At 40.0% G+C, this 16366-nt stretch overlaps 1 protein-coding gene across 3 annotated transcripts in view; it reads right to left on the bottom strand.

Moving 5' to 3' along the window:
* Window positions 1-16366, bottom strand: part of MED12L (mediator complex subunit 12L) — a 322844-nt gene that overhangs the window by 136194 nt on the left and 170284 nt on the right. The gene's annotated exons all lie outside the window — the stretch shown is intronic.

The following is a 16366-nucleotide window of genomic DNA, read 5'->3' as shown; positions in this document are numbered from 1 at the left end:
TAAGGGGACTTTAAAATATTTTCAATCCCATTTTAATGTTTCTAAAATTAGACTGATGTATAGTTAGCTAGTGGGCACATTTAATGTGATGGTGGTTTTATTCTCTAAAATGATATTAGTAAATCAATGGAACATCTTAACACACTGGATTAGGGAAATAAACTGGAAGAGAGCATTATCCCAATTTCTTAAAAAGTCATGTTACCAAAAAAAAAAAGTCATGTTACAAAAAAAACATCAAAATCATAATATTTGTATTTTACACCAATCCCCACATTGTAGTCACAAAAAATACTTCTGCAGGACAACCAAGAATGAATCATCTACATTAGTAAGATAAATATCTACAGGAATGATACTAAATATTGTGCTAGTATCAGAAGTTAATACAAAATATGATATTAATATTGAAGAAAAACAAGAATTCTCTTTTGGCTATTTTCAAAAAATTAATTGATAACCTGGGGGCACAAAATGGCTGAGTTGGTTGAGTGTCTGAACTCGAGATTTCAGTTCAGGTCATAATCTAATGGGTGGTGAGACTGAGCCCCATGCTGGGCTCCACTCTCAACAGGGAGTCTTCTTGAGATTCTCTCTCTCCCTCTGCCCTTCCCCACAATCGTATGTTCCCTCTCCTCTCTCGCTCTCTCTCTCTTGCTAATAAATTTTTAAAAATTTATTGATAATCTGAAAATAAGTTGAAATCTAAAATTTCTTACATAAACTTTCTGGATTATATTCAGTATTTCAGGATCCTCTCATACAGCAATAAATAACATAGTTATTCTTCCTTTTATGCAGATAAACATATTCAAAGAATTTTTGAAAAGAAATTTTTCTATTTTTCCTAAAACTTAAATTCAAAGAAACTGATCTTGTAGAAAATCTTCTGGTGTGTGCTTTACTACTCTGTTATATTCATTATACCATTTACACCACTCTATTCTCATTTCCATACAGTATACCAGTATTTTGTTTCTCAATGAAAGCATCAAGGGAATAGTCACTATGAAAATCCATAAATTTATATTAAATAGCTAAGGCAAAATTGTGTTTGTGCATGTGCACACCCACATGTGCCAAAAAGAACACAGCCTAAACAGAAAGAAATTTATGATCACTATGAGGAAATCTGACCTACTAGGAAAAAATAAAGAAATGTGATATATTATGGAAAGAAAATAAGAAAACAAAGACAAAATAAAGTTTGGGGATCACTTAAATTTTATAAGACCTGCTTTTTCCCCAGACTAAACACCATTAATACAACAGCTAAGAAATTAATAAATCCTTATGAGGGACATACCATGTTAAAAAAAAAAAATTATGTGCAACAGGGTATTTAAAATAGTCTTTCAATTGAAAAGGTGCTCAACATCACTCATCATCAGGGAAATGCAAATCAAAACTACAGTGAGATCATCTCACACGTCAGAATGGCAAAAATCAAAAACACAAGAAACAACCAGTGTTGGTGAGGATGTGGAGAAAAAGGAACCCTCTTGCACTGTTGGTGGGAATACAAACTGGTGCAGCCACTGTGAAAAAGAGTACAGAGTTTCCTTAAAAAATTAAAAATAGAACTACCCTATGATCCAGGAATTGTACTACTATTTACCCAAAGAATACAAAAGACTAATTCAAAGGGATACATGCACCCTTATGTTTATTGGCATTGTTTACCATAGCCAAATTATGGGAGCAGCCCAAGTGTCCATCAATAGATGGATAAAGAAGATGTGGTACATATACATGATGAAATATTAATCAGCCATTAAAAAGAATGAAATCTTGCCATTTGAAAAAAGATGGATGGAGCTAGAGTATAATACTAAGAGAAGTAAGTCAGAGAAAGACAGATACCATATGATCTCACATACGTGGAATTTAAGAAACAAAACAAATGAGCAAAGAGAAAATAGAGAGAGAGAGAGAGAGAGAGCTAAACCAAGAAACAGACAACTCTAGAGAACAAACAGAGGGCTACCAGAAGGAAGGGAGGGTGGGGGGCGATTGCGGAGGAAATAAGGAACGGGGATTAAAGAGTACACTTTATCATGATGAAAAGTAAAATAATATTTCAATATCCTGAAGTGAATTCTAAAAGCAAATATTTGTTAGGATCAAACATTTTCAAATTTCAGCATACTACAAGCATATGGTAGATGCAGAATTATTTAACATACCCCCTAGCCCTCTATCACCATCTAGTGGTAAAGTTCATGAAACAGCTGAAGAAAATCTGTGTCCTATAGAGAGCATGTACCTGGCTTAGCCCTTCCCTACAGTCTTCCTTCAGTCATCTTCAGTGCTATGTACACACACGTACACACACACACACACACACACACACAGTCCTGGAGCTGCCTAGAAAAATATACAATGGAAATGTTCGAAAAGAGTAATTAAGACCTTCAAGAAGTTATCTTACAGTTGTAAAAAGGACAAAAGCTAAACAGGCTAGGGGCGCCTGGGTGGCTCAGTCGTTAAGCATCTGCCTTCGGCTCAGGTCATGATCCCAGGGTCCTGGGATCGAGCCCCGCGTCGGGCTCCCTGCTCAGCGGGAAGCCTGCTTCTCCCTCTCCCACTCCCCCTGCTTCTCCCTCTCCCACTCCCCCTGTTCCCTCTCTCGCTGTGTCTCTGTCAAATAAATAAATAAAATCTTAAAAAAAAAAAAAAAAGCTGAACAGGCTAAAATACACAGGATTTCATGGGGAAAACATTACAAATATTGATTATTCTTTCCTAATTGACATGCAGCAAAAAATTTTTTTTAAAGATTTTGTTTATTTATTTGAGAGAGAAAGCACGAGCAGGGGGAGGGGCAGGGGGAGAAGCAGGCTCCCCGCCGAGCAGGGAGCCCAATGCAGAACTCGATCCCAGGACCCTGGGATCATGACCCGAGCTGAAGGCGGACGCTTAATGACTGAGCCACCCAGGCGCCCCTGACATGCAGCAAAATTTTTAATTAAACATAATTTATCTGTAGTTTCAAAAGTACAAAAAATCATACTAGAGTTGAAGAGGAAAAGAAACAAGTCAGTGTTAAAATTTTTAATTTATTAAGAAACTCTGGGTATTCAAATGGCAACTTATGTTCTGAATGTTAAGTTTCTCTTATAAAGCATGATGATGAGATAAAAAATCATATGAAATGACAACAGTGGTATAACGCAGCTGTTAAGAGCACAAACTCTTTTTTTCTTCTCATTTGAAAACAAGATATGGACTTAAATTGGAAATTCCTTTATTTCAAACAGTTTCATAGGCAAACATTCTTAATATAAGTAAAGCGGCCAATTTCTCTTTGAATAATGGAGAATACCCAGTGGTTGCAGTCTGGCCAGTCTCCACAGCATCTCTCAGAAATGAGCCCCGTGTCTGATCAAATCAGCCTAACTTAACGAGTAAGGGTCCAAAATAGTCACCAGATTTCCCAGAACTTCCAGTTCTATGTCTTGGTTTAGATGTTATAAACAAGACTTTCCAACAACACTCTGGACTTGTTTACTTATACACATATGCAGACAAACACATAGCACGTGTAACTAGAGCTAACAGACTTAGTATAATGAATTTGACTCAGGCCCTTAACTTGTGATGGTTTTCCAAAACCACATTCAGTGCTTAAGATTGTTACTACTAGCCTAAACCAAAAGATATTCAATAACATTGAAAGCACCTGTCAATTACCAACAATAAATACCTCTAAGTGTTTTTCAAAAAGCCTAAACCATATCATATGTGTCTTTAAATTTTTACATGTTGTTTTATGCAGTCAGAGAAATACCACCATTAAACACAATGGAAGAATGAATAAATATAAGGAAAGGTATATCAGGCTGAACATTTACATTATATAAATTTGAAATTATCTAGAATAGAGCTTCTAAACCTCATCAAACCTAATATATTGTTTCTGTGAATATGATTCAACGTATTTTTAGTACATGGACACAGAAGCCATAGGTGATATGATCTATGTACACAGACAGTTGAACACACACACACAGACCTCACATTGCATGGTAGTGTGGGGCCATAAAAATAACTGTGCAAAACTGAAACTGTGCAAAGCAATTTTAACAATCAATAGAAAAAAATCAGAATTGTTTTACAACCTTTAAAACGTGTCGAAACATTAAAAATGTTCTTATTGTTGGTTATAAATATATAGGGAAATGATAATACTAGTAAATTTAAAACATTGGAAATATTGAGAATTAAAGTGTTTTATTTCTTGGTAAAAAAAAAAAACTTTTAAGAGTAGTGCTTGCCCTCTCACTACGTAATTTACAATACGGAGTAAACATCTTTGTCTATGCCTTGTCACCTTCCTTTCTAGGTGTGAATGGCTTCCAACATTTTATCCCTTGAGCTTTTAAAAGTATGAATTATAGGTAACCCTGCTTTTTTGAAAGTTTCCATTACAGCACTTCACTTTTATGAAAGACCTCCATTAGTACTTATTCTTGCTTACCAAGGGAAATCCAAAGAGGATTTTCGCTTTTACAAAAAAAGGTGAAAAGCAAAAAGAGCAGTCAGAGTTCCTTTTGCATCAAGCCGTTACAGAGGCAGCAAACCCTGAGCAGTGAGCATGGTCCCACCAAGCTCCTTCCCCAGGAATTACAGTCAGCATCTCAGCATCAAGCCATGCTGGTTCTGAACCATGTCTGTGAGCATCTGTGCTTTATCTCAATTGATTTTGTGCATTCCTTAGCAAAATGTATCCTGAAGTATAAGAAAAGCCTCAAGAGATGTTATTTTTTGAGTCTGGTAATGCTCAAAAATTTTTCCACATAAATTAACAGTAACTGCTTCTGCGCTTTACGTCATTTCGACTTCTGAAAGGAACACTCTGACTTTCAGATAGCAGGGGAAAGCTATATTTCAGAGAGTTAGTTCCTTTCTGTGAACTTTCTTGCCAGCCTCACTTGCTCTGGGACATCTCATCCTTTACATCACAACCACTTTTTCACTGATGTCAGTAAGATCACCTGCACTAAGTGCCTCTAGCTGCATCTCAGAGGCTCAAAATTCCCAGTCAGCTATATCTTCTAGAACTCATTTACATTTGACTTGAATTTCACATCCTGCATTATCACTTTTCATTTCTTTGCTGCTCTTTCATCTGTGTTGGTCATCTCTCACTGCTGATTATTCATTTCTGTAGAATGTCATGAGGTTTATCTCAAGCAAACAAGGAGGCAACACAACAACACACTTTGCTGCCTGTGCATGAACTGAGGAAGAGAGATGCAGTTACCAATCACTGACAGACTTTGAAAGAAGCAACATGATTGGCCACTGATTGTGATGCATGTGTACTATTTATAGGAGAAACTGCAGATTGCAGAGCTAGCAGCCAAGTTTGTACTTTATGCAAGTACTCACAGTTAATATACTGTTGTAACTGCAATTTGAACAGTGTTACTGGGAAACTAGTATTACTTAACTAAATCATGATAATTCAAATAAGTGTATGTCAGAACTGTAAAACCGACTGCCTGCTCGGGTGTATATGAATGTGTGACTATAATCATAACCCTAAGGAAAAATAGAAAAAAAATCATAATAAAATGATATGTAATTTAATATCAAATATCATTAGTTCATTCAACACAGATGCTTGCTTGCATCTGTATATATAATTATGTGAATTCAACAGCTATAAATGTTACTTATGACCCAAATGCCACCTACACTATTACCATTGGTGATGTGGCTTTCTAAAATGATATATAATTCTTGAGCAGATTCCAAAAAAAATAGAGTATTGAGGCAGCATTTATATTCCTGGGTAAGTGAGAGGTATATATTAAAGCAGCCAAAGATGTTTATATGGAAAACAGACAAATTCTGGGCTCAGATCTTTTATAAACAGCTCTTTCACTCATGGGAAAGTGTAATGGGCTATTCCCACAAGAAGCATGGAGCAAATCTTCACTGTGCAAAAGACTGTCTCATACTTGGTAAGATATCAAGCATCTATGGCCCTTCCACCAAATACTGAGATAAAAACAACTCCAAATTTGACAAAGTGGCCCCCTATGTAGTACTGCCTACACTGAGAACCCGGATCCAGCTTCCTGAAACATCAGTGCACAGAAAGAAGAATATGTCTAAGGGTTCAGTCAATATAAAAACCCAGGCCTCTAGATACCAATAAGGCCTACATAAATTTGGAAAGGATACAGTATTAATCATAAATTAAAAGGCAATCTTTTTTATTCTCCTCTCTTCATAATAAAAAAAAAACAGTAAAAAGAGTGATTCCTATGAAGTCTGCATGCAAGCTTCATTAGAGGCCTGCTTTGAAGTTGAAGGTGTTCTCTGCAAATACTATCTGAAAGACAGCTATATGTACCATTGATAGCCTGAAAATAACAGGTTAAAAATAGATCACGATAGGGGGCACCTGGATGGCTCATTTAGTTACATATCTGACTCTTGATTTCAGCTCAGGTCATGATCTCAGGGTTGTGAGATCAAGCCCCGCACTGGGGATCCATGCTGGGTGTGGAGCCTGCTTATAAATTCTCTCTCTCTCCCTCTCTTTCTGCCATTCCCGCCTCCCCCTCTCGTTAAAAAAAAAAAAAAAAAAATAGATAAAAGATATGTAATAATGATGATCAAAGCTTATAGAGTGCTTACCCAGTCACTGTCCCAAGCACTTTATATAAAATGTTTAGTCCCCACACCAAGAAGTAGATATTATCTCCGTTTTACAGGTGAGGAAACTGAGGCACACCACCTAAAGGAATATGGCTGGGAAGTGAAGGGACGGTAGCTGGTTAGGAAGCCACAGAGTCCATGCTGCTACCTGGACTGCATCACTTTCTCTCCCCACCTCAGGAAGGCTCCTTACCCCTTGAATTTGGTTAACAGCACCACCATCCACCCGCACCTGAACTGTAAATGTGAGTGAGTCATCTTATGCACCTCTCCTTCCCTTACTCCCACGAACAACCCTACACCCAATTCTGCTCATCTACCCTCAGACATGGACAGTCAGGCCTCTGTCTTGCCGGGCCCTGCACTCGGCTTAGGTCAGACCCCGAGGGAGGCTGTGTGGTCTCAGAGACAAGAAAGGACTTGGGAATAGGGCAGACCTGGATCCCAACTGTGTGCCATGCTGAGGGAAGAAAATAAACGAACTGCAGGACTTTAAACTAATGGCCCCACTGCTGGAGGCCTTGAGTTTTCTGCTCCTTCCCAGCCTCTCACATACCATTTTCTAGTACTTTTACCACTGAATAGTTATTTTCTAATGAAATAAAAACAGCAAACATTTCTTGGGTACTCCCAATGCACCAGGCACTGTTCTTAGTAGCTGACCTGAATCCACCCATTTCATCCCCTAGTCAAATCCCTGACGAAGCACTAGCTTTACCCCCATGTTAGAAATGAAGAGGGTCAGTAATGTTCCCAAGGTGACAGAGTTCACCAAGGCTGTTTCTGGGGTCTGGACTCTGCCAGTGTGACTCGAGAAGCTCGGGATTTAACGGTGGCTTGATACTGAAATGAAATACCTCAAGCTATTACTGATAATAATTAGCAAGGCTTTCAGTAGTATGTTACTAAATGCAATTAACAGAAATAAACTACATCAACACTGCAAATAAGGCTGGGCTTTAAGTTGAGAAGTTCTCTCAACCAAAGCCTCAATAATTTCTCTAATAAACATGAAAGATAATACTATTAAGAGAACATTAAGGGAAGCCATCAACTACGCATATTTGATCATTTCGTTCTCTTATAATTAAGATGAGCATATAACTCATCTTAATGTCAAAACCTGGAAACTTTTGAGAGTGAAAGTGTCACTTACTGATGTGGCACAACACTGTGGGCAAATCAGGATATATGGCCCCTACACTCATGACACATAGGAAAACTCGTGTCTATATTAGGATTGTGCTACCAGTTGAACAAGCAGCTTAGGACAAAGAGAAAGAACTCAAGGAATCCAGCCATCTCATCCACAAGAAGCCCCACTGGGAAGCTTCTTCCACCCAGTTTACTTAACACAAATTGAACCCCTGGATGCTGAATTCGCAACTATTCAACAAAAAACCTCTAATGGATGCTTCCTGGGAGTGTGGGTGGTGGTTTCTAGGTTAGCATTCTTTGCTAACAGTTTTGTGTAATACCACAAGAAAGAACCCAGCCCATTTTGCTTCCTGAAGGAACACATTATCTAATTCTAAATTCTTTCTATCCTCCACAGCAAAACCACCATGGAGCTTTCCTAGCACTATCAGCTACTAAGAACAAAATTTATGATTGGTAGGATTTCAACAGATTTTCGAGACGGACGCTGCCTTCACCCTTCTGAGGCACAGGCTTCCATGAAGACAATAAACAAACAGGCTGGGCAGGAAGCAGAGCCACAAGAGGGCCCAGATGTGGGCTAACTTCCACAGCAGGACTAGCTAAACTCCACCTGCAGGAAGTCTGTGATGCTCCTGCAGAAAGGTTGAAGCCCCACCCTGTTCAAACCGTAAACAGGTTCCGAGTTAGCCTTCCGGTCATAATTAAGTCACACCACCATAACCCCATGTCCTCATTCAACCGGCCTCATGATCCTTGAGGAGGATAAAGCAGCAGCAAGAACGAAACAGAAATTTGCCCTCACTGATTCTTTCTTCTGATTACGCCACCTAGTTCATACAAAACAGCCTAAAGAATCACTGCTGTGCTCAAATTATTAACTAAGGAAATAAGCAGCTCTCTACAGCATTAATTGCCTAAAACCACAAAGAATCTCTCAGTCTGGCTGCCAAGGAAATTAAATCACCAGGGATAACCACACAGCCCTCACACAATTCCCAAGTAGAAGCAAGTGTGCTTAGCTAACATCAGCATGCTGGACAGAGAAGACCGATGCCACATAATTTCAGGTGTGGCCTGCTCTGGGTGAAAAATGGAAAAAAGAAACTGCATGTGATCACCCACAATACTTCCTCTGACTTCAGTTAACCTCAGTCAAATTCTCTGAAGACTGCCCACAAAACCTTCCCCTAAACTGGCTAGGACAAGCACCTCCCACACCCACCACAGCATGAACAAGTGGCATCTGTTTACCAGAACTCTGGGAAAGTTTATCTAATAGAAATGAAGTAATTCTCGAAATTCTTAAGCCTCATTCCTGCACAATGATTCCACTTTCAGTGATGTCTCAAGGCTCATTTTCTTAACTTGTTCTAACAATTTCCTAAAGAGCTGAGCAGGTGGAACACTAAATAAAATATACAGTCTTATAAATCCTCTCAATTACCTGACCTAGGATGAATCAATAAGCAGATCAGGGGTTCAGTAACCTACAGAAAAGGAGCTCAAAATGTGCAGATACAAGCAATTACACAATGCCTCTGGGAGACTATTATTTATAAATATTCACAGTCCTTGTTTATAGATTATATCATCTCACTTATTTTTACCTACAGGATCAGAGCATCCTGTAGGGGATAGTCTCTGCCTCCCCACATTTTAGTAACATAAATTCACTCAACATACACTTCTGAGTGCCAATTACAGTAGGGGGCACTGGGGATACCAAAACAAACCAACGACAGCCAGTACTCATTCTAGCCTGACAGGTTATAAAAACACAGACCACCTGGGATGAATACTAATACCACCAAGGTATCAGGAACACTTCCAGAGACAGTGACAGTTGAGGCAAGTCTTTGGGAGTAGTATGATGATTATGAGAAATGGTGCTCTGCAGAGATGCAGAGATCGAAAAGAAAATGCCCTCTTCTACTTCCCCATTACCTTTCCTAGAAACTATACAGAGAAGAGGAAATATATGCACTAAAGTTTTTGTTAACAGTTAAAGTTCTCAATTCTTTGCTAATAACATCAACTGAAATTCATTCCTCTTGATTCTTAAGATTAAACACAATCTAATACTAGCAACACAGAAAATCTGTTTGAGGACTTCAACTAATTGGGATAAGGTATTCAACACATGACTCAACATTAGTGCCTACCCCAAAGTGAGGTTTTGTACAGTGTCTACAAAATATGTAAATATTGTGTATATCAATGCACGTTATAAATTCACTTCTATCATCTTACCAGAAGGTGGACATATTGTACCAAAAATTTGTTTCTCCACTGTAATTCTCAAAGATAAATACACAAGTACCAATGAATTCCTGTGCCTGTCACTCATTTTGAGGGGTTAAAAAAATAAAAGCATTGTTTTAAAATAAAGCTAAGTATGTTTTAATAGCATAATTCCTATTACTCCACTACTCTCAATCAATGCACGGGTCTTGGCAGGATTTAATATTTCACATAGAGAAACACAAAAAGGTATGCCTGTACTCAGGTTTTTTTTTTTTTTTTTTTAAGATTTTATTTATTTATTTGACAGAGAGAGATGCAGGGAGAGAGGGAACACAAGTGGGGGAGTGGGAGAGGGAGAAGCAGGCTTCCCACTGAGCAGGGAGCCCAATGCGAGGCTCGATCCCAGAACCCTGGGATCATGACCTGGGCCAAAGGCAGACGCTGAACCATCTAAGCCACCCAGGCACCCCTGTACTCAGGTTTCCTGACAGATTATACTTTTTAAAACACATCATCAATTATTTTACTACAAAGCACAAAAAAATTCAGGGCATCCTCAATTAGGAACTCCTCAGCAGAACAGTTAGGATCCTCCACATTATGCCCCACACCACCTTGGCTGACTTTCCAACCATTCGCACGGTTTTTTTAATCCCAGATTGAATTTCACCCCATTCTGTAAATAAAAGAGCCATTTAGTAAGAGCCAAAGACCATCTCCTTCACAGACTCTTAGAGAGCCACTTCCAAACTCACCTCCTTTAAATATCTCTGTAAATTCATATAATGTTCATATTGGGCCTTGAACTAAAAATCCTCTGTCATTCTTATCTCAATATATTCCTCAATGTCCAGTAGAATCCTGCATGTAGTCAAACACCCCACCCCCAAACCCACACACAATCATAAATCACTTGCCAGCAAAAACTTTTAACTTTTTTTTTTAATGATGTAAACCCAGTAAATGGATGCTACGGTTAAAATAAATTCACTGAAAATGTTCCTAACTATCTAAAGGCCAGTCAATAGGGACTGATTAAATAAGTTATGGAATACTACAGAACTGTGAAAAAAGAATAAAGAATTTCTATACCAGGCTACCAGGAATAAGTCCCCAAGACAGCAAGTCAAGAAAAAGCAAAGTACACTAGTGTGTCTTTCTACCCAATGACGCAAATGAGGAAAATCTGAGATAAAACTATAGCAATAATGTCATTTTTGTACTACTTAAAAGATTTAGGGGTAAGGAACAAAGTAGGACAATTATAGAACCAAGAAGTAAGAAAGTCAGCTTTTAAGGGCAGTTTACAACAGGCTGGATGGAAACCGACTGGAAACAATAACAGACATATTTGGGGATTACGTGTGTTAAACCCGCTCTATTTGTAGTACAAATACACAAGGGATGTTTATATATAACCAGTCTCAGCACTGACAAGTCAGAGTCCAGCCTGGAAGCAGTGCTGAAGAAAGGAAATGTTGTGCCTGTGAGCACGTGGGATGGGTGGAGGTGCCGTCATCTCTGGGGTATTTGGAAGGTTCTGAGAAAAAGATTAGTCAGGATGAAGTCCTACAGTACTTTAATCTTAGGGTTCCACAAAAGGAAATGGGAAGGGGTTGCAGGAACATAGAATTATGCAGCATAAGACAAAATAGCACAGAAGAAAACATTATTTTATCTTTTCTTGTTTTATTACAAATTTGAGACAGCGCACGTGCACATACACACACACACACAGAGGATTGGTGAAGGAAGGGGCAGAGGAAGAGAGAGAATCTCAAGCAGACTCCATGCTGAATTCAGAGCCTGTCATGGGGCTCGATCCCATGATCCTGAGATCATGACCTCAGCCAAAACCAAAAGTTGGAGGCTCAACTGACTGAGCCACCCAGGCATCCCTCATTTCTTTTTTTGATAGTAAGTCCTGAAAGCAGGGAACATGACTTCTACCTATTTATTATTTACTATTATTAATATGATTATTTTACTATTAATTTTATATTGAGTCTGGTATCTAGTGTTGAGTAAAGCTTATGTGTGTTGCTAAACATAACAAAATATTTAATTTTAAAAATACATGAAAATCTGATCAATAGTTTGTCAGGATAAAATGTTTTTGCAAACATTAATAAGACATTTATTTCCAATTGCAAGAGAGAAAAATGTGTACAAGATAATCTTCACATTAAAAAAAAAAAAAAGATAATCTTCATATTTAAGCATATCCACAAAATGCCCAGCATATACCTCAAAGAAATACAAAATAGTGACAGGGCCAATTTGCAATCCTGCATTGAAATACATCTGAGTCACCCACAAATATGCCTGTGTTTCCCATAAGCTCCACACACCGGGACAGCTGAGGCCAGTATTCAAAACATGGGTGACACAGTGAGGGGCACAAAAAAAGGGAAGACTCCATTCCTAAGACTTTCCTGCTAAGAGGTGGGAGTAATGGCAGACAGTATAAGAACAGATTTACATCGTTCATTTGAATCCAGTGGGGGAAAAAACTGACGAGAGAATTGATCTAAAATATAAAACTAAAGGCCTCAGGAGAAGTCAAACAACATTGTTTTTGTTGCATAAGTGCCTTTCAATCCTCTTCCTTCCTCCTTGGGTTTCACCTAATCTTTGGCTGCTCTAGTTTTACTCTCTCACTAGGTGTCTGAATTCTCTCATAATTACCACCACCCTACTGGTACTCTGATCATTAAATTTCTGCTCTCAAGCCACATGTCTGCATGGGTGTCCAAAGCTAGAGCAGCAACTGATGAGGCACCCTGGCAGCTGGAGTGAGCTAAACAGACAAAAAGGGCTGGGAGGTAGGGCATCTGCCCAGAAGATGAAAGTTCCTCCAAATGTTATAAAATCAGAGGCTCCAAAACAGGAAGGCAGGGATGCTCACACATGGCCACATTTCAGAATTACCTGAACACATCTGGAAATATAGATTTCCTGGGGTACCTGGGTGGCTCAGTTGGTTAAGCGTTCTGGCTCAGATCATGATTTCAGGGTCATTGGATGGAGCCCCACATAGTGTTGGGCTCCCCAGTGAGCAGGGGGTCTGCCTGAGATTCCCTCTCCCTCTGCACACCTCCCCCAACCCCATTAAAAAAAAAAAAAAAAAGATTCCTGAGCCAAAAACACAAGGATTCAGATTAGGTTCCTTTGAAGCAGGGTCTTGGAATTTGCATTTTTGAAGCTCCCCAGGTGATGTTGATGGCCAGTCAGATATATAAATAAGGATTTCAAAAGAGTCAGAACTGCTCAGAGTTCCTAGGGAAGCAGAGGGCAGAGAGGACCATCCAGAGGCCTAGGGGGAAGAGGTAGCAGCTCCAGGTGTCTCCTTTCAAAGTCTCTCAAGCAGGGAAAGACGAATCACAAGACCTGGCCTAACCAACCTGTCAGTAAGGTCCTATGGCCAAAAACTCTAAGAAGGCAGATAGTCTATCTTGAGGCGTGCAGTCTTAAGAACACAAGATGAACAGATAATTCACCAAGTTCTTCTTGGAGACTTACATGTTCATCTTCCTCCAATTCCAAAGCAAATACAGCCTCTACCACTTGCCCTGGCCTCTGCCATCCTTACCACATGCACCACTTCATCTGCCCGCCATCACTCTCTGTACCTTCCTCATCTCACACTAAAATTCTGTGTGCATACCATCAGCAGGTTCTGATGAGAAAATACACTTTTCCTGTGTTCCCAGCATATAATGTTCCAGTGTACCCAACTCTCAGATGCTTCACAGATTAACGAATCCGTGCTCAGTGTTCATTTGGTTCTAGGAAACACCTACAGGACTGCAGAAGGAAATCCTAAACTCTGGCTCTAAAGGCCTGCTCCAAAGTCCAGTCCCATCACCCCCTAGCTTGGACAACTTAAGTTTTCAGAGGCTGTATTTTCTCATCTGTGAAAAGGCATAGTTATCCCTCAAATGGTTCATTTGTGAATTGGCTGTAAAACAATCTACTACAAAGAAAGTGCTCCTTAGTTGAGTGTGTATATCTGGGTTCTGATCCAATCCTTGGCAATGAGTATTCCTTGAGTCCCCAGCTCGCCATCTTTGCCCTGCCACCTGCCAATATCATTACGGACAGATGCCCCAGACTGGCTTCCTGCAAGCCAAATACAGTGCATAGTCAGGTTTTGTTTGGGCCCACCAGACATTAGGTTTATATTAATCTGAAAAAGTCTTTGATTTAGATAAGGGCATGCAAAATCAGGAGAGACATGAAAGTACGGTCAAGAGCACAGACTCTAAGAGCTACTCTGCCAGCCTCCAAATCCCAGCTCTAAGAAGTCTGGGCCTAACTTAACTCTGTGCCTCAGTTTCCTCATCTATTAAGAAAAAATGTTGGGGAGGGGGGAGAGTAGCTCACGGAGTAGTGAGAACTCAGTGACTTTAAGCACATTAAGTGTTCAAAACAGTGCACACAATCAACAAATAAGTTTCTGATTACACCGGCTCATCCACTGGACCCTGACAAGCTCTGGCCAAGTGGCAGCTGACCCCCTGGGTGGGCCATGAGCTCTCTACAATTCCTTAATCCTTGGGAGTCTCAGATAGGATCTACCTCACTTCTCTAGACTACCAACCATCACATGACCACTCATATAGGGCTATCTCTTTGGCCTTGGACTTAGCAAGACCTGGTACCAGGAGGAAAACAAGCAGCTCCAATTTAACTTAATTTCTTCCCAGTCATACTCAGTAACAGGTATGTAGAGCACTCCACGGTGAATGCAAGAAGCACAGGAGAGCATGGGGACAATTAATGGGTGCTTCTGAGACCAGGAGAATAAACAGTGCCTACAGCATAAATCAGGGAAGTCTTGAGAGCTGCAGCTAAGAGACTGAATGCCAGGGCGCCTGTGTGGCTCAGATGATTAAGCGTCTGCCTTCGGCTCAGGTCATGATCCCGGGGCCCTGGGATCGAGCCCCACATCAGGCTCCTGGCTCAGCGGGGAGCCTGCTTCTCCCTAACTCTCTCTCTGTATCTCTGTGTCTCAGATGAATAAATAAAATCTTTAAAAAAAAAGAGAGACTGTGAATGCCCAATCATCCATTTAATCAGCATGTTTACATCTGAAGGACTCTGTAGTGTGCCCGGTAATAACCAGGCTCTGAAGGCTAGTCCTCACCCACACGTATTTCCCCACATCACCCTGCAGCCAAAGCCAACAAGCCTGGAGACTGCATGCACACAGGTGCTCTTAGCCCCATTGGTCTGGGCAGCAGCAAGGACCACGTGGGCCCTGGGGAGCACAGAAAAATGGATCCCTCACATAGACCAAAGCCAGAAACCTAAAACCATCCATGGGTCCCTTGGGGCCTCTGCTCGGAGTATTAAGGATCAACAGTGACTATTAAGTTTGTGAGTGAGGCACAAAATAAGAAAATGTGCTTCACGAGGGAAGAGACTTGGGTCTGACAGGGTCACAGCTCCAACTCCAGGATCTAGAACACTGCCCACCACATAGTAGGTACACAGACAGTATCTACAACAATACCTGGTTTATCATAAGCACATAAATAAGTACAAACAATTACTGTAACTGCTCATGTATATGTTTTTAAATTAAACCGAACCTCATGAGTTAAACCATGAGCCCATAATTTGGCAATGGGACAACATGAGTGAACACACCTGAAATGTAGGAGCCCTTATTAGGTCTTCATGCTTTGAGTATCTCGGTGTCCCCTCATTTCTTCCTTACCACACTATAATGGACATGATAACTTTCGGTTTTTGTGTCTATTACCAGTTGTGTATGTGTAGAACCCGTGGTTTTCTTTCTTTCTTAATCTGGTTCTGAGTCACACACTTTGACACGGCATTTGTAGCCCAATTCTGATGTTTCCAAATCTAACTGCACACTCTTACTCCCTAGAAGAGATACTGGAACACTCTTCAGGACATGACAAACTATACAATATAACGTCAACTAAATAAGAGGCTCCTGCCTCTTTCTTTTAAAACAGTAACATAAGCAGCATCAACTAAGCAAACGGTGAACAAATGATGAGTTTAACGGAAGTACTACTCACAATCTATTTGTAATACTCAAATATGGAAAAGTTAAGGTGGAAAAAAAGGGACAATAGCAGCACCTCTTATCTAACAGATGTGGCCGCTGATGTCAAAATGCTTATTTACTCAAATGCTAATTCTGCATTTCCAGGCAGCCCCAATTCCCACCTATTTGTGAACAGTGCGTTACCCTGGGCGGCCGCTGACTGTTTCCTCCTGGAAGGGGCTTTCAGACAGAACCACGTCT

This window comes from Leptonychotes weddellii, chromosome 1, assembly GCF_054177405.1.
Source record: "Leptonychotes weddellii isolate Sample4059 chromosome 1, ASM5417740v2, whole genome shotgun sequence".
In the NCBI taxonomy this organism is placed as follows: Eukaryota; Metazoa; Chordata; class Mammalia; order Carnivora; family Phocidae; genus Leptonychotes; species Leptonychotes weddellii.
The sequence above is the reverse complement of the archived record's forward strand: the minus strand, read 5'-3'. Positions and strand labels throughout refer to the sequence as shown.